Genomic DNA, 23,967 nt, shown 5'->3' with positions numbered 1-23,967 from the left:
TTCATTTTGTAGGAGAAGACTCATTTATTTGCAGTGGTATCTTTATCCAAAGCCCAGGCACAAGGCGCTAAGAATGATTAGAGCCTGGCCGATCCTGCACTCTGCTGATAGCTTGCCACACCAGTGAGCTGCTCATCTACTCAGGAGGTCTGCTTTTTCATCCCGTGTAGGTCTCCAAGATACAAACATGTCTTTGTGACACAAGATTTTTTTTTAGATAAAATGTAAGCAAATCAACAAGTTCAGCTCATCCTGGTTTTTCTGCTTCCTAATGCTGTCAGTTGCTCCATTTTTTAATAAACTGCAGGAGCCTGACCTTTCACAAGGATCTGTCGGTACCAGGTCAGATGTGGCTGCCCCGATGCTTCCTGCTACTAGAAGGAGCAGGGCTCCACAAGACAGGGATCAGTGAGCACGATCTGTAGAAACTCGGGTATGGTTTCTAACATGCAAGTGCCTATATAGTTCACACTCAACTAGAGGAAAAAAGTAGTAATTACTTAGAAACGGTTCTTTGTGTTCAATTCACTTATTGCACTCCAAATCAACTTACGACATTATTAAACTGGAGAGTAGACATAATGTATGAAAAATATTTCTCTAATGACCAGCACCTTAAGTATGATATGCAACATACCACACAGTATCAGCCTAAGAAAAATAGTTTATTTTGATTCTTCCAAAGGTTATTAAAAAGAATCTACAATGTTCTAATTAGGGCATTCTTTATTTTCAGCGGCTGTTGAAAAGCTGTGGAAATTGTTGTATTAAAAAGTAACCGTATTTCATAAGCTTACATTTATTTCTGCAACACTGTACTAGCCTTAAATATAATATAATGTTTTGATATCATAAATGGTTGCTAATGATAATTAATGTTTCAGATGGGAAGTTAGTAGCAAGGGCACTTGCAGTGTAAGTGTTCCATGTAACAGCAAAAAAGGGAAGAAACTGGAGAGCAAAAGTACAGAACTGTGTTTTGTTTTTGCTAATGACTGCTTCCATTAGCTCCCCAAGACTGTGGATAATTCCCAGCTTCCGAGTAAGCTGGTATATGTCATGCAGGGACAAGTTCCTCCTATTGGTGTTTCTGCTTGGTTGTGAAGGTTTGGAGTTAATTAGAGCTTATAAAACAACAAAATCCTCTTAGAGATCAAACAGGATATCTTTGGGTTATTCCAACCTCTGAATATGAAGCAAAATCTGTGTTATTAATATTATTAATTAGGTTCGTTTTTCTTAAAATATTTTTCTCTTTCAAAAACAGTAAAAATGACTTATGCAGATAGTATCAAAGGAATCAATGAGCTAGATGAACTGTTTTGTGGAAGGATTATTTCTGAGACATAGAGGAAATAAGGTTGATGTGCAAGGGGAAAAGGCATTTGAAGAGCTTTAAGAAGTCCCTTTTTGTTAGTATCTGAGGATAAAAGCTTGGCTGTGTTAGCACTGTGATTCCAATATTGGGCACTGTTTTTCTGAGAGCTTGTTGAAGCTCTGTGATGTACAAAAATTTGCTACTTAATTTAAACTATCGTAGATATGTTTTGTTCGCTGTCTTTTTCTTGAGAACAGTTATTGAATGCAAGATAATTGAAGGTGACAAATGATAACAGTAATTGTCAGGATTATGATACAATACCTGTAGCTCTCTACACGAGTAACGTTTGGTGGCCAGTTGTTTTGCATATTGTTAAATATTTTTGTTTTCTTCTGTGTTACCTCAGAGTTTTGTACAGCATTTTTTCAGCTGCTAAAATGACTGCAACAGCTTCAAATGCTGTATTGTACAGCTCCACGTCATACATGTGCATGTGGCAGATGTCAAGTAGCTGATGATAAAACAGGTCAAGCTTTGTTGAAAATTATTGTGTATCTAGTGAGAATGCAAAAACTTGAACTTTAATTTTGAGTATTCATGCAAATATTTATTACATAAATAGGTTGTTTTGCATTAATTATGTCTAATTTAAGGCTTATTTGTCAGGTGAAGAAGTATGGTACAATTCCACTGTAAGACAATATGAGCTGTATTAGGACATCGCTTTCAAACTATTCTGTCTTTTTAAACATATTATGTATTCAGAAAAATTATTTTTGTATTGCATTATTTTAATGTTTTAAAATGTTGGTTTTAGTTCTGGATGTCTTTTTTTCCTTGAATATGGAAAGCTTACACACTAGTGTTCTGCAGTCATGCAGATTGTTTCGGACTGCAGTCTCAATTTCCTTCCCAGTGATTTGTTGTCATTCTGCTTTCCCCCAAATTTTTGTGGTTAGAGAGAATTTTCAGTCAAGGCCATACTTTAGAAAGCAAAATAAGAGAGCATTTGACTTAAATGAGAGAGGATGGTGAGAGTGTCCTGGTATTTTTGTGTGTGATACCCACTGCCAAACTGGATGACAAGTAGCGTTGCCCTAGACTTACCCCTGTGAAGTCCTGAAATCTCTGATGTCATCACATCTCACATACAAAAGGGCAGCCCCTCACTTTTGCAGACATGGATGGGGCTTCCACACCCACTTCCTATCGACTTCCTGTTTCTCTTCCTCCTGACATAAAATTCCTGGTTCTATCTAGTGTTCCAGCCTTCTCCAGCTGTAGGAGAGCCCCTGTCCCTTCTTCTTAAATGTAATCATCCCCCCATCTCAGAGGTCCCCATTCCTCTCTCCAATTCCCATCCTAATTTCCCAGCTCTTCTTATCAATTCAGTCATCTGCTCTTCATGTCCATGCTCAGCCCTTCACACAACTCCTGCTCTATGACATGCTGCAATTGCCATCATGCCTCGCTACTTCACTCCCATTTCATGCTGTCACCATATTAGTAATGACTGCCGTGGCCAAATTAGACTTCTCTGACAGCAAATGGTGTGTTAAAGTATGACCTAGCAGTGCTCATTAGCTTGGGAAAGCACTGAACACTATTCATTAAACCATAAGCAACTCTTCTTTTCACAGTGATGATGCATGTGGACAGGTTGGAAGTACTGAGAATTATATTTCTGCCTTTGACCTCACTCCCCAAAAGCAGCTTTGAATTGTCTGAAAGTAAATGGAAAGATGGTAATTTCCCGGAAGTGCAAGTGGTGGATTCATAGGGAATAAAAACCTCAGACCTATAACTAAATAGCACATTATAAATGTCTGATTCAAATCTTTAATGTGTTCAAATTTCTATGAATCCTTATTCAGTGCTTGTTTCCCTGGGAGGAGGAAGGCACTTGTATGGGAGGAAAGAAACACGGGAGGAAAAGGTTGTAGTGGAAAAGGGCAGCTGACTTAAGTAAAATGGAAGCCTCTAGTTCTTCAGTTTCTGCCTTCTCTGAATAAATCCTGACAGTGAGACACCAGTGAAAAGCGCTGCTGTAGTACAATGTCATCTGATCCCAAACTTGTATTGCCTAAGCGTGTGGAGTGAGATGTTTATACTGAAACTCATCTAATTCCTTTAATTGACAAAATGTTGGGATAATGATTGCTGGTGGTAACTAACTTTTCTCTGGACCCTGAAATTTCCCATTATAGTGTAATTTTAATATACTTTTCAAGAAGACTCATGCAAATAAAATATCACAGTTCACAGAGAATGAACATAAAAGGGGTAAAGATTCTAGGGCAATTCACTTTAAAGATGGAATCTTATCCTTTTGTTGTTGTTTTTTGTTGTTGTTGTTGTAATATTCACAGTTCTAACAATAACCTATTTTATTTGTGTAATGACTTAGCATTCCCTTATGCACAGGCTGCTTTGCTTTGACATTTTCTCTGTTGTGCTTTAGACAAAAACACTCAACATTTCGCTCATAGATGCAGCAGCTGAGTAGGACTGTAGCACTGCCTTCCCTACCAAAGTTGCTCTTCCTTCCGAATCCTTAGGTATTTCTCCATTTTACACAATGGCTTTCTAAAGGAATCCTTAAATGTGGAAAGAGGTAATCAGCTGTGAAAGATGAATATCAAGCGTCTATGCAAAGTGCGATATATAAACTAGAAAAGCCCTAGGGCATCAAGATACTACTTGTCAATTTTGTACTGGTTTTACATGCCTGTTTATTCTTCCAAGAAAAAAAAAAAAAAACACACATTTGTTACCGTAGCAACATGGTTATGTTATCTCCAAACATCTGAACCAAATTCTCAAGGCACATACTGTGTTGTTCAGGTGAACCTCAGTCACTGTAGGAACTTGATTTATACTGTCCTCATATTTTGTGGTGATTTTTTACATCTGTATTTTTAAGCTGTGTCCATCTCAATTATCTCAGTTTTGTGCTTATCTTTTTGAGACTTAATTCTTGTCAATTATGATAATAACTTGATTGAGGAATTTTTATTAAATTATACATAGCAAGCTTTAATTAAAAATGTGTTTTGCAAATATCTATATTTGATGGAAGAAACTAGTACGCCTTTGTTTAAGAAAAAGACGTGCCTATCTTATCTATCAAATAGTGGATAATAGAGAGTGAAGACACAATTTAAAGAGGTCCCTTGCCAAAGCTTTTAAATGATTTTGGATGAAAGGTAAAGTATGGTATTGAATTAGAAAATGGCTAAAACTGAAAACAAAAAATGGAATGACAGTTTTCAGCGTGCCAAAAAGTTAACGTAAAGAGACCTGAAGTATATTGTAGAAACAACATTACCTGATAGGTTTACTTCTCATCTGAACATGGTGAGGTGTCAGACTTGGCAGAAAGCAGCTTTTGTTTCAGTGCTGTTGAAGATTGATAGGTTCCACTGAAATTTTTGACAAACTTAGTGAATAAGCTGTATGTGGACAACAAATTCCCATTTTTGTGAATTAAGCATGGGTTGCATGGTGGAGAAACAGATCACCTACTTATAACTATAACAAGGCTTTGCCTTGGAAAAAAGGCCTAGGTAACATTAGTGAGGTAGTAGTCCACACACTTAAGCTGATTTTGATGGTGCTTTTTTTTCAGTAAACCTAGATGAAGTAATCAGAACCACTGAAAAAAAAATGTTATACAGTAACTCTTGTCTTGTGCTATTATGTTCTCTTCTGGTCTGGGTTTCTTTGATATATATAAATATATACTAAAATAAATATAACCAAGAAAGAAAATTATTAAGATCTATGGCACACCTCTGAAAGGAGAGAAAAGATGGAAATGTTGTTAAATATTAGATAATCTAATCTTTGGAACACAACGGAGTTATGTAGAAATTACGGAACAGCAGAGCAAAGAATATTGTATGTTTCTGTTCTTTCTGTCTAATGATACACCAAGAGAAATTTGAATTAAGTTAAAAAGTAGAAAATTAAACATTTAAGGAAGGAAGGTGTACTCTAAACTCAAGAAACTGGATTGAATGAGAAATCTAGAGACTCAAGGTTCCAGAAAGAGCAGCACTGTAGTTAACAATAAGAAAGCAATTACAGTGTGTAAAGATTTCTTTAAAGGAGACAAAATTCTGAATAAAAACATAAAGCCATCCAAAAGAATTACACTGCAATAAGCTAAGGTCTTAAGTTATGAAGTCTCCTCTGTTTAGCAGTGTGTGGGATAATGTGATTAGGTAGCTGCCCCTTTCCTCCAAGAGGAACATAACTCACATTTGCCACAGGTAAGAGCTCAAACATAGGCAGTCACAGTGCATTAGCTGGTGTGTTGTAGATTCTTAACCTACTAATCCTTCTCAGAAAATCCTTGTGTCTCGAGGCAAGATACATGTGTCAAAAATTATATCCCTTGCTCACGTTAACAATCACTTTGAGTTCAGTGTTGTGTAAGATCTTCTGTATGACTAATATCAAAATATATGACAAACCTATCCAGAAACTCTGCATTTTTCTCTGCTGTCTATAATCAAGTGCAATTACTTAAGTGCAATTAAGTATATGTTTAACTGAAGTGGAACCTGCAGGATTCCAGGCAGGTTATGATAGTTACCACTGTGGATACTAAACAATCCCGTCTCCCATTGCAATAGGCCAAAGAACAAACTGTTGTTGCTCTAAAGAACAAATTGATGTTATTTGTCAGAACGTTAACGTAGCAGTGGTTATTTGCCTAAGTGAAAACATATTTTTGACTGCAAAAGAACGCATAATAAAAAACGCATATGAGCTTAATACATGTTCTTAAATATCTTCCTCTGTACGTTTTTGCAGTGTTTGGGGATAGAGGCTGTACTGGAAAGAAAATAGCATATACTTCTCCAAAATGTTCTGGTAATCATCTATTATGTTTCAGCTTTTCAACAGCAAGAGTTAAATGTGGTGTGCCATTGGAGGCCTGTTATAGCTCCTTTATTTATTTCACATAAATGTGGGATAAATGGAGTGAGTAAACAATCAAACATTGTTTTTCTTTTACTTGGCATTTCCTATAGCTCTGGCACGTTATAGTGAACATATACTTTTATGCAGTGGTAATGACATAAAAGTTGTGTTTGATTGCCTATGCCCTTCACAAATCACAAAAACTTATTTCATAGCACTCTATGCCATCAAAAAATGCAGCCATGCAGCACTGAAAATAAAACAATTTTATGTGAATTGGGGCAGCATGCCTAAAATCTTTTCACTAAAAAGCTTGATTGCTGCTACTTGGATCACCTGAACCTGTTGATCAGAAGGAAATCTGAAGAACAAGTAAACTTGGAAGGCCACAAAGATTTCTGAATGTTGCTTGATATCAACAATGAACGTAAACAACAAAATACAATGCTATTTTCCATCATTTTCTTACTATAATAGTACCAGGAATGTTTTCTTGTTCCAGCGAAATCATCAATGAGTGTAACGTAGAGAGTGCTGTCATAGCAGAAGAGTGGCCTTTTATAGCTGTGTGTCTTTTAAGAGAGAGTCTATTCAATAGATAGTAAATCTGGGAAATAAATATAGTAGTGGTCTTGCCTTCCACACCTTTCCCTCACAGGAAATTTCAAAATGTTTTATCCCCTATAAATATCCATCAATTCTGATTTTATCATTGATTCTCTTCTATCACATAAATTGTTTATTGCATAAGGTTTTGTAATTTGAATTTGAATATATAGAAAATAGCTAATTCAGAAATGCAAATCTTGTTCATCTGCCTATGTTGTTTCAATTAAACTAAAGCTGTGTAACTCTTGATGGTGATATATAGCACCACATAATGTGCCTCTGCCCTGACATGATTCAGTGATTACAAATTAGGAAATCATTGCTCGTTCTGCTCAATATTCTTGTTAAGTTAATACAATTTAATATTTGTACAGGATAACATTATACAGTTTTTCACATCCTGCGTTTTATGCCACTTCAGAGGACATTCCTACAGTTGTGGGTGGTACTGAGTCAAAGCCAGTTCTGTCATTTATGCATGGGACTGTACTAACATGAAAAAATGATAGGTTTCATTGTATAGTTTGGGAAACTATAATTTAGTTTCCTTTTATTTCCAGAAATGCTATTATGTGTATCTAACAAGGCCTTGGAAGCCACCTTACACTAAAGACACCTAGTGTGCTCTTCCTTCTGGCTATGTTTGGCAGCGGACAGCTGTGAGTGGAGCATGTTGAGGTGTACCCTGTGAGTCGGCAGCCAGCTCCCAGCTAGATTGTGCTGCTTGGGTCAAGCACAGAAATGATGAAGTTATGTTTCACCATGATTAACGGTCACAGCACAGTAAATTGGGAACAATTTTCTTGCCAATCGAGTTTGGAAATACGCATTCTTGGCCTCTACTGAAATTTGAGAATACAAATGAAGTGATGCATGGAGTAGCCTGCCACTACTGGCCACCATTTTCAGAACTGGTGACAGATGCAATAAATAAAAGGCATTTTTTATGTTTTATGTGCTGCTGACAGACAGCCATGATGCATATAGGTATTTTTAACTTGTGCTGAATACATCATTTGAAAGTGGTCACGAAATTTCAGAGAGAAAAAAAAAAAAAGTCCTTCATATCTCAAATGATAGAAACTTCAGTTAAAATCTTCACTGCATGAATTAAGCGTTCTGTGAGATAAAATACATTTCTTGTTGTTTGTAACACATTTTCCATTAGTAGTATGGCAACGTGAAAAATGCATTTGAAAGAAGAAGAAATAGCATATCTTGGCACTGGGGCTTAAGTAGATTTCCTATTCATTGAACAGATAAATGAAGCCAGTATAATGTGTTACCGAAAGCGTTGTTTCAACTGCTACTCTATTATGTTGTGATATCCTCCACAGGAAATAGTCTATCACTGGTACTCACCATCAAATCCAGTTTCCTGCTGGGATGTTGTACCTGCTACACACATTTAAATGCAGTCCTGTGTTTTCCAGTTGTATTTCTCTTTATATGTAAAAATATAATGGACTATGCAACTCAGCAGCAGTCATTTCTTTCACAGCTAGTGACAAGTAATGGTCCTGTAGCACAGAAAGATTGTAATGACAAAATGGTAGGCAAATATTTTTAAACTGGGGGTGAGGGGTTGGTTTCCAGTACGAAGAATAAAGTTGAATTTCATTGTGAGTGAGGTCTGTGTAGGTTGTTTTGTCTTCTCCAGTAGGCATTGCAGATGCTGAGTTCAGTGGAGCTTTCTCAGTTCCTATATTTTTCAGTGTTTATGGGAAAGTTTTATTTCATTAAAAAAGGCACAGAAAGGAAGATTCTTCTGGTGCTTCTTTCAGAATGTTGGCACAGCTCATATTGTAAATCATAATACTGAACAATAAACAGTTCAACAGAAAATTGCTTAATCTCTGCTGGAACAGTAACAACAAAAGTGCACATATTTCACTTTCATCTGAATAGTAGATTGGCCCATTTTAGCTGTTTGGGTTTCACAAAGCTTGCCAGCTTGAATTTAATTTCCAAAATATTTTCAGTAAAAGGAGTTGTTATACTGGAATCCCAAAGACTCAGTTTATTGGATCTTCTTGACCTAATCAGAAGTTTTGTAGAGATGATTTGGCGTTTTGCATGGTTTGATGTGATGTACAGCTGGAGTTTTGCAGGGTCCTTCAAGATGATTTGAAGGCTGTGGGAGTAGTCCTGTAGATTAAAACCTAGCTTGGACTAGACTGTCCAGAAGGTATGGAGGAATGTGCAAGTATTTGTGGAAGAGAGGAGGAGCAATAGGAAGGGAAGAGGAGACAAAGCTCAATAAACCATTCATCTCATTCCATAAAGAAAAGGGCATAGCTGCAGTATAGTATCCATGAAAAGCATGCGAGTGTAGTTCCTTGTAGTTACCACGTAGTTTGTGTGGGAACTGTTTCTGTTTTCACTGTGGAGATACCACTTGCCATGACTTAACTGAAAACATCATTCCTCCTGCTCTTCCCAGTGTGCATATTGATCTTTCTGGTTTAAGTACAGAGAACTGTGAAAGTAGAGTGGTTGAATTTCCAACCCCCAAAGAAGTTTTGAAGCTTTGTAACTTGCTTCATTTCCTAAAAGTTGAATACTTTGTTACAGCACCCTATTTTTTAACTTTTTTTTCTTAAAGACAGAATTATTTATCAATTGGCGTGTTTGTTTTTTGTTTTTACGTTTGGAAATAAGTCAGCCTAAGTCAGCCTTATACATGCAGCACTAATCTGCATCTGTCTCACCTAGAGGGAGGTATCTGCAGTGAGGTCAAAGAGGGCCTTTCGTTCTCTAATGTAGAGGGCCTGGTCTTCATTTGGTTCAGATGGTTACTAGCATAATGCCTTTTTTTTTTTTTTTAAATCATGAAATAATACTTTATTTGTCTCTCTTAGCATTTGTTTCTTGTAGCACAGGTTGTCCACACACTTCAAAGTCCTTCATGAGGTTGTTTAAGCAGTTATTTCTGCTTTACAGAACTGGGACTGGAAAGGGAGATGACTTAGCAATTGTCATACAGCAAGAGTGACACCTTCACTTGTATAGCTAGTAAAATAGATGTTCAGGAAGTTGGAAGAAAGGCTAAAGGGTGTGAAAGTCAATTTCCACCTTTCCCTAGGGTAAGAATAGATGAAAAAGAATCTTGCTTGAATTAGCTCATGTAAATCTAAATCTCCCATCCTTGACTACCACTTGGTACTTAAAAGGTGTAAAATGTACTTGATCATTAGGACTAGTAATCTCTGTGCCTGCAATGTGAAGGCAGGCTGGAAACTAATTCACAGTACTTCAGTCTGAGCTGTGTGCTGGGCATAAAGGATGAGAGGAATCTCCCACCCTTCCCTCGAGCCACTAGGGAAAATAAATAGTCATTGGTAACCTAATGGGATTCTCTCATCCCTTGTTCACTTGACAAAGTTGTTATTCCAGCATTCATAGGTTGTCTGGAGACATTCTGTCTCTCCTCAGTTGGCTGGCGGTCACCATGCAAGCTGGGAAATCACAGAGGAGCCACACAGATTTGTATTTTCTTGGAAACAATTTCACAGCAGTTAATTGTCAGGTATTTTTAAGGCTGAGAATAGTGAAGGTGCTGGACACCAACAGCAAATGTTATATCTTTCCTGTAAAGGAGTTGGTATGTATACACACACAAGCACGTATGTTTGTGAGTAAGGAGTAAGCTCATTTACTGACACTCAGCAGAGCAGTGGGAATCATCACCTGAATCAGGTGTGATATTTAGACTACAGGAGAAACTGATCCATGCAAACCAAGAAAGTGTAGGACCTGAATGCAAAAAGTGGCATCAAGAAGTCTGTACAAAAGACTTTAAGCTAAGGAAAGGATGAATACAGAAAGATGTAGTGAGGAAGCTTGGCAGCCAGACCAAGAACTTGTAATATGACCTTGACAACTGCAGGACAAGGGAGCTCTTTTGAATGATGCACCAGCTGGAAGGAGGCAGGGAACTGGAAAGTGTCACAATATTAGGTTTCTAATATGTTGCTAATTATGTGCAAGGGATGCCTGAATCAAGACTCAAATCTCTTCTCCAAATAGAAACAATCTAATTGCCCCTGAAAGTGCATCCCAAACTCTGTGGTGATGGACCAAGGTCACTTGAATCCTTGTGTTCAAGTCAACCTTCAGTTTAGCTGCTGTTGCTTGAGTGGAGCTGGGGAGTCAAAGTAAAGCAAAGTTCAGAGAGAACTGCAAACACTGTACGGAGTTAAGTGTTGATGGGCAACACAATGAAGCATTTTGCAGTGTAGTCAGACTTCTAATGACCTGACTCCACCTGAACAAGTCTCTTTAAATTATTTCAAGGGATTGTTTCATGGATTGTACATGCTACATGCAATCAGGCTGCACTACTCTGTGTCTACAAGCCTTTAGCTTAATTTAAGCTAAGAAGCTGAAAAAGGTTTAAAAAAAAATCCATAAGGCTTTAGATTAAAACTATTTCTGTACCAATTGGTAGCCCTAAATGGCTAGAAGAATGTATCAAGTGATTACTTGGTAGAATTGGATCATAGGTTAAATTAAAATATACATTCAATTCAGCCTCTGCTAGAGGAATTAAAAATACAACTTTTTAGCCAATAAAGCACTTGTTTGAAAGTGCCTTGAACTTAATTATTAAATGCACCAAAGGTATTTCTTTTATTAGTTGACATGTGGCACTACTTTAGTGAGGGGACCTGGTAGCTGTTAGTAGTGCCTATGGGCACTAGCCTGTGCGTGGCCCCAGCTTTCATCCTCCTAGGACTGTAAATCTGACTTCTGCTGGAAGGAATGTGCTGTGTTAGACGGTTATTTCCTAGCTCGAGTTAATAAAGTTGCATTTGTGTTAACCTGGCATACTATTTGCCTGAAGGTTCTAATCTGGCCCTCAATTTGTATCTGCCACACAAAATATTGCTGGGCATGAGTGTCTGTTTATTTAATTATGTGTATGACACTCCTTCCTTGGGCATATAGCTAAAGAAATCACTGTCATGACTATGATAAATATGGAAATTAAATAAAGCCATACACCTTTCTCTAAATCTATTTTGGGATACATAGTTGAACTACAAAAATTAAGAGTAAGCCCTGAATTTCATTTCCCATAAAACTTTTGATGTTTAGGCTTTGAGAAAGAGCAGAGGATTTTGTTGCTCTGAATCAGACCACGAATGTATCTGCTCTGTCATCTTCCTTTCAAGCATAAGTCGTGGTGCTGATCCAGGTAAAAGACTCATAGGCTTAATCATACTGGATGATCCCACCCCTAGAAGGGAAGCATATTCTTGCTGGAGGTTTAAAGGCTGATCTGTCTCAATATTGCATAACAATAAATGTTATTTGTCTATCTAGCCTTCTTAAAACTTTGCGCATAGTGTCATGTAACCACTCTGAGTTAGTGTTATGTTAAAACAAAAGAACATTTAATTTCCTTTGCTTTCAGTTTATATTTCCATCGTTTATCCTTTCCTACTTGGACTTACTGCAGATTTACAGCTAAGCTTTGGACAGTTACCCTAGGCCATTAATAATGTTAACTGCTGTGTGACCATTATTGATCAGCAGCAAGTGTAACAGTTGTATAAATATAGATAATTGAGAAGATTTCATTTCATTAGTAGATATTAATGGGCATACCCTGTACTGAAAAGAGAATTTTATGTAAATGAAATTGGGGAAATCGATTTGATTCTCATCAGTCATGTCCAGTTCACTATGTCTCTTGAAGTTGTTTTCGCTTCCGTTTCAGGGGTTCAGAATTCCAGCTTTTTCTTTCTGTGCATGTTTATATTCCTCAGATATAATCAGTACATGATCCTTCTCTTAATCTCTTTGGCGTATGATAATTGCTCATTAAAATGTGCATTTATAAGTTTGTAACTGATCCTACGTATAACTAAAACAATATGCTTTGTGGAAGAAATTATTGTTTTATTCCACAGTTTTAATTGCTATGTTGCCTTAATCTGCGTAGCTTTTTTTGTCAAACTATGACAAAAAGCATTCATCTTCGTAGTAATTGTTATAGTAACAATCTATAACAATGACAAATAAAGCAATTAACATACCAAGAAGTTTTGCATATATAAGCAAACATAGCTATAGAGAACTACAGGTTTATAAAAAAATATAAAAAAATAAAAAAATCCTACTTTGTAAGCACTTCTAGTTAGGGAACTATTTATTCATAATGTTTAGATTTAGATTATGATGCATGTTTCTTCAAAATGTAAATAACTTTATTAGGCTGCAGGCATCTAAGAGAAACGTCCTTGAACTTTAAATGCTATGGTAGGTAACAAAATATTTGTCTGAATATTGCAAACTGTCTGCATGACTTGAACACCAGAAACATATTTAATTGTCAAATTAACACCCAACTTCTATAACACAACATCTTCTGTAAAAGAATCTTCTCAGGCACAACTGAGTGTCAGCTTTTCATTCACATCTTTTAATTAAAAATTGGGCAGGACTTTGAAAACCTAGCTTACCGTGACAGCTGTAACATTCAGGAGGAGAGAGCTCACTCAAATCATTTGTTTCCTAAAAGGTGAGGATCAGGTGTGTGCGCTATCCAAGTATACAACCTGAAAATAATTCCATCTGTTTTGAGTAAAATATGGCTTGAGTATTCTTGAAATGAACATTTCAAGTACTTGCAACTCAGAGGTGTTAGAACACCCAGAATACACACATGGCTGGTGCTGGTCTGTGGAGCACATCCCAGGTTTGGCCACCTTGGGGTTCCCTGTCCCCAGCAGCACATCATGGCAGGAGCCCGGGGGTGAGAATACCCATGTGCCATATGCCCTTAAAATATAAAATGCAACATGGACAGTTATGGTTCACTAACCCATCTTCTGGCCTCCAGGTCTATGTTCTATCAAGTCTTTGGCAACTGTTCTTTACACACATCCATTATCTTCATTTTTAAAATCTCTCTTGACTTTTGATATGGCTTATCTACTACACCAAATCTCTCCCATTTACTCTTCCTGAAAATGCTTCAAATTACACCTGTATGCCTGAGTAAACAAATAGAAGGTTTGCTGGATTAGATCTTAAAACATTTTGGCTGCACACAGTTCTACATCAGGAAATGTTTCCATTAATTTTACATGTGCTTAAATAGGAATGTGGCGCAATGGAGTTTAAAAGCAAGCCTTTAGGAGTTGCAAAGGGGTTTTGTATGCATTTAATAAAATTGTCTCAAATATTTTATAGATCTTTTCTTAGTAGTCGCTTCCTCCTGGCAAATCTACATTAGAATGTTGTCTTTCATAAACTCTCAGAGAAAAAAGAAATATATATTTTTAGAAAGTCATGATGAAAAGAAAAACAAGTATATTTTGGGTAATTTCAGGGATTTTACCTCTGCAGAAGTCTGCTTCAGGCAAACTCTGGAGCTTTTTGTGTTGAAAGGCCTGAACTTGAAAGGCCTGAACTTGGTAGAAATGAACCGTATTTGGTAAGTCCTATATGTCTTAACGGATAATCCAAAATTGAAATATACCCACACATATATTTTTTCCTTAGCAGTTCAACCCATCTCTACTTTTAATTAGTTCTATGATGAAAAACAGAAACTAAAACTGTTGCTACAGCAGAAAATCCACTTTTATGCTTGAATGGACGACTAACGAATATGCAGACTAAAATTAAGTACACTTCCTTTTTACTGCTTTAACTGCAGTTATATATGCTACTTACAGATACCTCAAGTCCTTTCATTTTCTGTCTTTCTTCAAAGAAGCTGCAGTATTTTTAGCTCTATAAATCTTTTTTTTTTTCCTATGCACTCTTCTGTTTGAAAATATGTTGACATTCTCAGCGGTTTCTTGGAAACTTTTCCTTCCTTTTCCTTCATTTATTTTTTTATATCATCTCTACTCCAGATTATCCATTAGATAAATGGGGAAAATTGGGTACCTAATCCTGAAAGCACTATGTCATCTTATTTTAAAACTGTTAGCTTTGCCATGACCTTTGGACATATTTTGTTTAAGTGTTACAGACATATCATAACTTCATTGGAGACAATAATTCTGCCTTCATTAGAAATCTTATTGGTGAGAAATACATGAGTGAATTCCTTCCTAGGGATTGCAAAGAATTCTCAAAAAAAAAAAAAAGTAGGGACTGCAGTTCTTCCAAATGAGAATCCTTCTATAGCAAAAAATAATTAAAAAATAATAATAATGAAAAAGAGAATGAATATGTCTGTGATTCAGCTTGGGTTGGTACAACTGCATTGTGCACTGATGCCCTGAAAACCCTTCAAGTGAAAAATAACCATAGAGTGAAGGATGAGAAGAAGAAAAACACTAGGATGTAGCCTGAATATGGCATGAAAATTAACAAATTATTAATGATCAGTGTTTGATCTCATCTTCTGCTATTTAACATTTCTGCTGGATCTTTGTAGTCAGCTGATAGGCAGAATTATTTAATTCACAGATCAGACAGTGTGATCCAACAAAACAGGTGTCTGGGGAAAAAAAAAAAGAAAAAGAACAACAGGTTTATTAGAGTATTCCAAACAAGTTAGTCTATATCTCAAATTAGTGCAAGCTTAAGATGCCAGTTGCAGAAATAGACTGAGATACCATATAATGTGGATGGTTAATTTGGCTTTCAGATTCATCTTCATTAGAGAGCAAATCTGAGAACAAAATGTGGTTGACAAAGAAATAACAGGGGAAACAAGGAAAGGTTGTACATTCTTTTTTAGCTGAGTTGGATCAAGTTTATGAAGTGTTTCTTCACAGAGTGCCCGCCCACCCACAAAAGTGAATGCTCTGTCAGAATTTGGCTCAAATGAAGCTGATCGAACTCTTGTACTTTCTTGTAATATCATTGTGCCCTGTACTGTGTATTGGTCTACAGAAATTTGAAACTTCTGGAGGATCATCTCTTAAAAGAGAATTCAAATAAAATAATTTAATATTAAATGATGTGCTCACAAATTTCTCAAAAAGACCTCTTTTCAGAGTCTACTGCCTGGCAATTTCCAATTTACATTAAAGTGTAATCTTTGTGATGGGACGCTCAGCATTTTTTAACAATTCTGAAGCTGAATCTGAGACAAATATACTAGGTTTAAAAATATTTTCTAGCAGTCCATGAGAAAATAGTCCTCTACTTTCCAAAGAACTCTAGGAAATTGCTAAGGAAGTGATGATCCTAATTCAGGGAATAAGGACACAGATATTACTATAGCATGTTTGAAATGATAAAATATGAAATGACAAAGATAAGAGCAGCTACTTTTATGACACACTTAATTTCGTATGTTATAGTTCTATTAAACTGAAAAATAAAAACAGTTTTTTTTCCCCTCTCTCTCTCCTCACTCAAAGTATTAAATCTTCCCTCTTTAGCCAAAATATGGGTAATCTCTTGATGCACGTGAATAATTAAATTAACCTTGTATCATGAGGACTTGGTTGTTTTTTATATTTTGTTTTGTTTTAATTTTTGTTTAAGCCAACAGAGACCCAGCAAAGGAGACAGAAGGAATTCCACACTCCCCATATGGTAGTATTGGGTATTCTGTGGTTTCAACTGTGTTCTTGTAGTGTAGGATTTGTCAGGCATTACATAGTTCTTTGCCAGTGGTGAAAACTCTTCAAACATTTTCCAGTGTTCTTAAATTGCTTACTTGAACAAAAGCTTCCACCAGAATTTATGTTCATTTTTTAAAATATGGTATCTGTTTAAAGTTGTTTGAATAGATATACTCAAAAATATTTGCAAGCAGAGACAACTCCTCAATCAGTAGTTTTCTTAGCATTCCAATACTACTTCATAGCACTGCATCAGTGGTAGAAACTCATGGGGAGAGCGTCTTGTTTAGGAACTTCCTAACCATCTCTATGATTGGACAGACTTGTTATAAAGGAAGATAAAATTTATGATTTATATATTTATATATCTGACATTCAAAGTGTCATATATCCTAAATACCATTAAATGCAGGAAGGCACATTAGCCTTTTTCTACGTAAGTGTCTCTGCCCCTCTGTTTTGTCTGTGTGCTCTAACAACATACATCTATTCTAACCAAATCCATGTGATAGCATTTGTGAAAACAGAAATGGAAATGATAGATTAGATAGTGATTCTCCTATTTTTTTCCTTGGGTTGCCTTCACACCAGCTGCTTAGGGACAATTACTTTCAAATTTCAGTATATATATTTCAGTTATGTGCACATTATGAATATATATATATAAAGGCTTTTTACTCTTTCTCCATCCTGTCAGAAGATGATGCAACACGTTGGAGCTGTATAGCCTAGCCAGCTTGTGATGACAAACACCAAAATTGATGAGCTCCTTCCTTATCTTGACGGATTGTAGCCTGAGTTTGGCAGTGTGAATTGTTGTCTCTAGCCAGTATAACTCTGATGTTTCTCATCATTCAAATGATTTTAACTCTTTGTAGTCTCAGACCGTGCATAAATGCAACCTCTTATTCATTTTCTTATTTGCCTGCCTAGAAAATAGTGCCATAAATTGAAAAGTCTGAATCTTTTTAATTGCAGACTAGTAGATGTTTAATAAATAAATGGAATTCAGTTTAAATGATAACACTTTGAAGCTATCTGATTCAAACTGAAATTTTCTGTGGTTGGTACAGCTATTTCCATTGTCTCATACTGCCAAATAATAGAGTGCTTTTCAAAACTAGCTAACTTAAATCACAGACTTCATAAAATTTGACATCTCTGTATTGATGAGTTGCAGGCTAAGCAAAGATGTGATCTGAAGTCCTTTGAAGTCAATAGAAGCCTAAGCACTGATTCCAGTAGGCTAACTACTAGACTCCAGAAACTCAGTCTTTGGAGAATGTGTTTCTCAGGATAAACCCAGAGACCAGAGAGCTAAAGACAGAGGGGAACAATCAAGTTCCCTGACACTGAATTTTCAATAGTTGAGTAAGATTTAGCCTTCAGGAGACAAAGGACACAGCTGAGCAAGTCTTTGAAAATAATAAGAAGGAAGCAGTGTGATTTTGACTTGCAGTGTGTTACTGTAGTTCTATATTACTTGAGAAGACATTTGTGTGCCTACTGGAACGTGTTTAAATTTGTGTTAATTATCTCTTCTAAATGCTGTCTTTATGGTGTTCATATGAGCAATACTGGGCAGGTGACAGTCTAGACTCTTTCCTGGAAGAAGCGTTATGCTGCCTGCTGCAAACGCATAGGGATTTCTAGGCAGTCTGAACTGGTGTAGTTCAATCTACCTAAAATAACAGAGAAGGGAACTTAATTGGGAAACTTAAATTGCTTTTCAACTTTGGAGTCTGTGTTATATATGGCGAACCATCAGGTATCAACATATTTCTGCTTGTACTGAATACAAGGCATTCCTTCTTAGCTATATTTTCTCTCTTTTTTTCCCCATCTCTTTTTTCTTTTTTTTTCCTTCTTTTCTACTTCTCTTTTTTCCTCTCTCTCCCCTTTTTTTTCCCTTCTCTTTCCTCTCTCTTTTTTTTTTTTTTTCAAAAGCAAACAAACAAAAACCAGCTGGATATATAATTTTGTTCAACCAAGCTTGGTTCTTACTCTTGTTCCCTTGCAGAGTCGTCTGCTATGTGTTCCTGTTGTGCAAAGAACACCCCAAAAAATATTTTGGCTGGATAAATACTTTTAGTAACAGTGTTATCATGTTAACATGATGATAAAGTTGAAGTGACATACTATTCATTGATAATTAAATAGACTTCTAAAGTCTTCATTCTTATTTTCTGGTAAACTAATAAAAATCTTTTTCATTTTAGATTTAGGGGTGGGAAGGGAGGATCATTTTAGAGTAGGAACTTTTTTTTTTCCCCAGAGCATCCGTTCACATTGGTAAACTCACTAAGATACAGGAGCAAAGGATGCAGGCTGTGGGAAAGGAATTTGCAGGGAGCTTTGTGCTGTTTCACACGTCCCTGAGTTAGAGGTAATCAGTAAAACAGCAGTAGAACCAAAAACTTGAGCAAGGTCGAGATAAAGTAAATTGGCTACAGTGTTAAATATGAGCTTTGGGCAGTGGCCAATCGCTGGCTGGCTCAAGGTGCGCGTCTGAGGGTTTCTAACCAATTGTAAGGCAGATTCAGGCGCGTGGACAGCGCATGGGGCTACGGGGAAAGTATATGTAGTAGTGAAAAAGGGCAGTAAATGTCTCCTGTTCAAGAGCCATGAGGAGTCCGTGTCTTGCATCCTTTTAGCAAGCCATCCTTTATTAAGAGCTTAGTGGCGATTTTCTATCTCAAGATGAATATGCTTGCTTAACTTCCAGGTTGATCTCTACAACACCTCCTGATAAACAATTCTTTGAGATTTATTACCTCACATATGTTCAGTAGCCCAAGCAAATAGGGGTTGCAAAGAAATATGAGGGCACCAGAGTTCATTCCATTTGCACATTTAAGACTGTCATTGTTTTTGATGAATTAATCAGCGTAATAAGAATATGACAAGGTAGTTTACTGAGTAATGTTGAGCTGAAAAGTCAGGAAAGTAGCAAGCAGACTGAAACTTGTTTGATAAAATCAATCAACTTAGAGAGGATTGTTTTGAAATTATGTTAACTTCAATGTTCCATTGAAGTTAAAAATTCTATAGAGAACATTGGGATCATTCACTCTTTGAGACTTGAAGCTGGTGTGCAGTAATTGTCAAGACTTAACTACAAGTAATGATGAATTTGGGTGAAATCAGAGTGATAAAAGCTGTAGCAGAACAGGGGAAGGAACATTTCTTTGTGGCTAAGAAGTGGTGAAGTGTTGCATGGCTTCCTGTTCAAGTGCACAACTACAAGAGTTTTTAAAAACATTGATCTATCTGTCTGTAACTTTCAAGCAATCGTTTTTGGGTATTTAAGGTTTCAGTGCTAAATGACACGTTCAACTAGCATCTCAATAGAAAGAGATTATTCTGTTAAAGTTATTTATTTGAAATAATACCATTATGCACTACGGCTTTTTATTTTTGATTGAAAATTCATGCTAAAGATTTATGGCTTTGAGTTTTATATCCATCCAAAAGTTCTTTTTCAATCAAGCAAAGTAGTGATCCCAGCTTTTTGGTAATGACTCTTGTACTGGCAGGAGAATCTGAATTCTCACCTCATTTCAGGATCTCATAAAAAAAGGTCTTGTAGGTTACTCCAGAATTCTTTGAGGCTGCTTTGAGTGCCATGGCTTGTATTTTTCAAACTGTTTCATGCTTTGTACAGAATCTTCTTTAATTGTAGAAAGCCTTGTATCTGGTAAAAACAAGGAGCTAAACTTCTGAATTATTTTAAACCTATTAATGTTAATATACGTTAGTTGATGAATATATTGATGTTGTTTGTTCCTGGATGAAAATGAGGGCTGGAGGCTCCTTTTAGGATTGAGGTCCAGAAATAAAATCTTACTTCTTTTAGGAAGAGCTGCACTGTCCACCCTGTCTAGAACCCTACAGCAATTCCTGGCCAGAAGTGACTCTCTTGAGCAGTTCTGCCTGCTTGTACAGTAGTTGTCTGGAAATGCAGGGGAGCTGGATACCCAGCCTCTTTTTTCTACAACAGATTTTGAGTGAAACTGATTGTTAAATGTGTGCCATATCATCAAGAACTACCACATACTGAATCATGATGATGCTCAGACCACCCACACATCAGTGGGATGGGTGTTTGAGAATGGGGTGGGGGGGGACCCTGACAAGTGCTAAACAACCCAATAAAAAGTAAAATAAAACAAAAAACTAGCAAACTACGGAAACACACTGCATGATCCCACAGTGCCAAGGACTTGAATGATAGAGTTTTACATACATTAGAGTTTTACAGAGAATTTACATTCTCCACCTTTTTCAAGCATATAGTAGTCCTAAAACTTTCATATCCCAATTGTTTTAACTTGTCGCTCCTTTTCTTTATGATAAACAATTGGCTTAATTTCCTCATAGAACATCTGAAAAATGCATCCATATCTTCCAGTGCTTTTTGTTTTATTTGCTTTTTTGTTTTTCGTTTGTTTTGTTTTTAAACAGATGTCATAAGTTATGGATATGAATAATTATATGAATAGTTTATTCTATGAAGTGATAATTAGAATGGTCTGCTGATAGTTGGTGTCAGATACACAGTGAGATAAATAGTACCTTATATGTTGTGTGGGTTTTTTTTGTTCCTCATTTATTGCATACTAATAATTATTGCTGTGCAGAATTTCTTTTAACTTGGACCAGGGGAATTTCTTATCAGATATGAAATTATTTCAGTAAGGCTATCTGTAATAGAAATGTTAGCAGTGGGAATTTTTGTCTGTGACATATTAGGCATGTAAGATGCTCATTGAAGCAATTGATATCTTATTTTGCTAAAATCAAGCAGTAAGGTAGAGCTTGTACTGTTAATACTAGATATCCTACTTCAACTTTCTGCAACTGCTTTAGATTCAGAAGCATTTAATCTCATATAATACAAAAATATGATTATGTTACTTAATCATATATATTTGATATATGCGCTTCACTCACTGAAGCTACTTTCATACATTTCCTCTGCTGAACCATGTGTAAGGATCAGGCCTAGTAATACCTACGGGAAGATTAAAGTGAAATCCGAATCTGTTCATCTTCTAGCTAAAAATGTTTCTCAGTTTGAAAGTTATCTTAAAGTGCAGTGCAAGCCACAAGAAGTACTTATTTATTTTGCAGAAATTATTTTACCCTTACGGTTGGTGATAAATGCCATAACATTACCAAAGTTGATTAGGCACTGTGCTGGTATTTTTCTCAATTTCCAGGGAAACATTAGTTACATTTGCATCTTGTTGTTAAATGAGATAGGAAAGAAGTTCCATGAATTTATTTTTGTGACATCATGGCAGAGTTAAGGTTCTTTAAATAGCAAGGCATCCTATTAGACATGCACAATTTTGAAATTAATTATATGCATTTTAATGAGGGGGAATACTTTACTGTCATTGCACTGCAGTTCGGTTACTGGGTGTGAGTATAATCAGCTTTTTAATTTGTGCTTTCTGCACCAAGCAATCCTGAGTGCTTACAGCCCGCACATTGCTGTAGGAACTCATAGCTTCATTTTCACCGAGAGGAGGCTCAGCTGACCTGTCATTATGAACTAAGTGGAGCAATGACTCTTTAGTGTTATTTAAGTAAGGGGATAAATCTGTGAAACTTTGTTTCAAGTTGACTGCCAAATGGTTTTACATAATTTTTTAAAAAATACGTAATTACATAATAAAAGAGACTTATTGCTCTCTACTTGTTAGCGCATTTTTTTGTCTTAACGTCTTTAAAGTTGAGCAAAGGGGAAGGAAAAAAAAAAGGCAAAGCAGTATTCTAGGGGTTTTCAAAGTTCTGCTCGTGACCCCCTTTCCTGAGGCTGAAACTTAGGTGAAGGTATAGAGAAATGGGAGGGAGAAGCAGTCAAATCGGCAAAATTGTGAACCAGCAGCAGGCTTGCCTGCTTTTTGGAGCTTCCTCTGCCTGTCTTCATCTGGTGCAGTGGTTACTGCTGCAGGCAGTGGTTAAGGCTGGAAGGGCAGCTGCTCACTGGGTTCTTGTGTGGGAAGGGATGAGAAACTGTTAGATGAGAGCTGTCCCTCTTGTCTTTCTAATTTACATTTGTGCAAAAATCATCCTTTGAGGCCTACTCCTCAGGATGGTATCATTTGCACCGCATTCCCAGACTCAGATTTTGATTACTTTCTGGATTTAGGGAAGAAAAAAAAAAAAGAAAAATTAAAAAAACGACAAACCTTTCTACCTTGAAGAGAGCAGTTTGCATTGAGGAGGCATTAGGGAATGGTATTTAAGTTCTGAGTTTGATACGTGGGACTGTAATTTCATCATAAATGACCTGGAAGAGAATGGTTGAGACCACTCTGGTGTTTGAGGAACATAAAGCAGTTAGCAAATAAAACAAATTTATTGTAAAGAAAATATTAAACATACATTGTAATTCCAACTGAAAAGCTCTATTTACTCACTCAATTGGAGGCAAACTTTTGATAAAACATGAATAATTTATGTTGCTCTTATTTTGCTATTTATGCCTTTTAGTATCCCATAGTCACTCTCAGACAAGTATTTAAGGTCTGATACAGAAGGAGATTAAATGCCTCATTGAAGGTCATGGGAACACTAACAAAGCCAGGAATTAAACAGATCTGTAATAATTGTCAGATTTCTTATTTATTTAGCAGCTTCTTAGCATTTCAGTTAAGGGTGTTTGATTGGGCACTAGCTGAAGTCAAGCCAGCTTTCTTGGCTTGACAAGCTACCTGTGTTTTACAGTTAACATTAACAGTTAATATTTCTTCAGTGATGACAAGCCACAGTCAGAGCTATCATTAAATTGTCGCGTATCATGAACTTGCATTCTTTTCTTGGTTCTTTACAGGAGCTGATCAAATGCTATTTGTTGTAATTTCAAAATCAACAATTAATTATATTTTGTGATGCATTTTTTCCAGTGAATTTTTCAATGGAGATGTACATTGAGTAACTTACAGTACTTTCAGATACAATAGAGAAATGTGTTCTCCAAAGAGTTATATTTGCCTTCTATCCCAGTATAAGATAGAAGCACGAACTGAAGACATAGAGGGAAAGGAGTGAAAGTTAAATTCTAATGGCCATTTCTTTCTCCCAGCTTGAAATTATCTTATGCTTGAGTAGAAAAACAGAAGAACAGTTGCCTCTCCTGTTTGGGTCATTGCTGAGCTCTCACTGTGGTACGCAGAACAACCAAATGCTATTTCTACATTTGGGAGGAACTGAGCATATATTTTAGGTTGTGAAATCCTCTTGAAAGGGATTTGTCTCTGCTGAACCTGGTAAAAGTAGAAAATAAACCCAAAACCTAGTATTTTTTTTCCTAGCCATTCTGTTGATATTAGGTACATAAAGCTCGCAAAAAAAAGAATGGATGACATTTTGGGATATTTTCACATCTGCTCTCTTTTCAAAGAAACAAATAGTAAATTCCACTGCATGCATTATTCCCCCAGAAATCAGCTGTGTTTCTAGTATACCCTTTGCAGCTGTTTGACCTTGCTGCTTTCCTGCACATAAAAGCCGTATTTGCTATTGAACTGTCAGCTCTATGAGAAACAA

The 23,967-nt window shown here is 36.4% G+C and overlaps 1 protein-coding gene across 7 annotated transcripts in view; it reads left to right on the top strand.

Moving 5' to 3' along the window:
• The window catches only part of TENM1 (teneurin transmembrane protein 1), an 848,278-nt gene that overhangs the window by 367,446 nt on the left and 456,865 nt on the right, over window positions 1-23,967 (top strand). The gene's annotated exons all lie outside the window — the stretch shown is intronic.

Source organism: Anser cygnoides, chromosome 13 (assembly GCF_040182565.1).
Source record: "Anser cygnoides isolate HZ-2024a breed goose chromosome 13, Taihu_goose_T2T_genome, whole genome shotgun sequence".
Classification (NCBI taxonomy): Eukaryota; Metazoa; Chordata; class Aves; order Anseriformes; family Anatidae; genus Anser; species Anser cygnoides.
Note: the sequence above shows the minus strand (reverse complement) of the source record. Positions and strands in the feature narration are given on the sequence as shown.